General features: G+C 45.4%; 1 pseudogene; it reads right to left on the reverse strand.

Annotated features, from left to right (window-relative positions):
- Positions 1 to 488: 488 nt before the first annotated feature.
- On the reverse strand, positions 489 to 1,022 carry LOC132418896 (peptidyl-prolyl cis-trans isomerase A pseudogene; annotated as a pseudogene).
- Positions 1,023 to 1,605: the final 583 nt, after the last annotated feature.

The raw sequence follows: 1,605 nt of genomic DNA on the forward strand, positions 1-1,605 counted from the left end.
ACTACAGTACAGTTAATCTTCAGTTCCAGGATCGGTTTGTTTCCATTTCTTTGAGGCCAGTAAGAATTGTGGCAGCTTATGTCATGGCTACAGCCTGGTGGGGGTCTTCCACCTGGTGGGGGTCTCAGTATCTATAAGGCAGCTCACAGGATACTGCTCAGAACATGATCTATAGCCCTTAAGGAGGAACTAAAGGTCCTTGACATTGCTTAATGACTAAACTATTATTATTTGGTCTCCTTTGACGGTTTTCCTTTGTTTCTGCATTTTCTCACTTCTCTGATGAAACTTATTCTTTGGCTAAAGTTTTTCACAGACAAAAGGCAGGCTGAGGACATGGAGGGGGGGCGGCAAGGACCATAGGGTCCTGCTCCTTTTCAAGAGCACAAAGATTATAGGATATTTTGAGCAGATGAGGTTGAAGGGGTGCTCTCCTGAGCTACAGAAGGAATGGTCTGGTGGTTAAGATAAAACACAAGTCAAATTTATTAGATTTGTCCACAGTCAGCAATGGTGATCTTCTTGCTGGTCTTGCAATTTCTGGACCCAGAGCACTCCATGGCTTCCACAATATTCATGTGCTCCTTTACCTTGCCAAAGACCACATGTTTGCCATCCAAGCACTCAGTCTTGGCAGTGCAGATGAAAAACTGGGAACCATTTGTGTTGGGGCCAGCATTTGCCATGGACAAGATGCCAGGACTCGTATGCTTCAGGAGGAAATTCTCATCATCAAATTTCTCCCCATAGATGGACTTGCCACCAGTGCCATTATGACATCTGAAGTCACCACCCTGGCACATAAATCCCGGAATTATTCTGTGAAAACGGGAACCTTTATAACCAAATCCTTTCTCCTCAGTGCTCAGAGCATGGAAGTTCTCTTCTGTCTTTGGAAATTTGTCTGCAAACAGCTCCAAGGAGATGCGGCCCAAGGGCTTGCCATCCATAGCGATGTTGAAGAACACGGTGGGGTTGACCATGACTGGGCGGCGCAGGAGGCTCAGGGGCAGCAGTGTCTGCAAGGCGTCTCTCTCTCTCACTTTTTAAAATTGAAATATTTAAAAATAAATCCCATACGTTATGACATTTTACCTCTGAAAACTTCAGTGTGCATATCTAATAAATAAGAACAATTTCTCGGGACCTCCCTGGTGGCACAGTGGTTAAGACTCCGCCTGCCAATGCAGGGAACATGGGTTCAAGCCCTGGTCCGGGAAGATCCCACAGGCCGCGGAGCAACTAAGCCCATGCGCCACAATTACTGAGCCTGCGCTCTAGAGCCTGTGAGCCACAACTACTGAAGTCCTCACACCTGGAGCCCGTGCTCCGCAACGAGAAGCCACCGCAGTGAGAAGCCCACACACCGCAACAAAGAGTAGCCCCCGTTCGCCGCAACTAGAGAAAGGCCGCACACAGCAATGGAGACCCAACACAGCCAAAAATAAATAAATAAATAAAAGGAAACTGTCAAACTGTTTGCCAAAGTCATACATCTCCATCATTTGTATATAAGAATTTTTCAAAAAATAAACCACAATTTCTCAAGTAACCACAATACCATTATCACATCTAATAAAATTAACAATAATTCCTTAACATCAT

Source organism: Delphinus delphis, chromosome X (genome assembly GCF_949987515.2).
Source record: "Delphinus delphis chromosome X, mDelDel1.2, whole genome shotgun sequence".
In the NCBI taxonomy this organism is placed as follows: domain Eukaryota; kingdom Metazoa; phylum Chordata; class Mammalia; order Artiodactyla; family Delphinidae; genus Delphinus; species Delphinus delphis.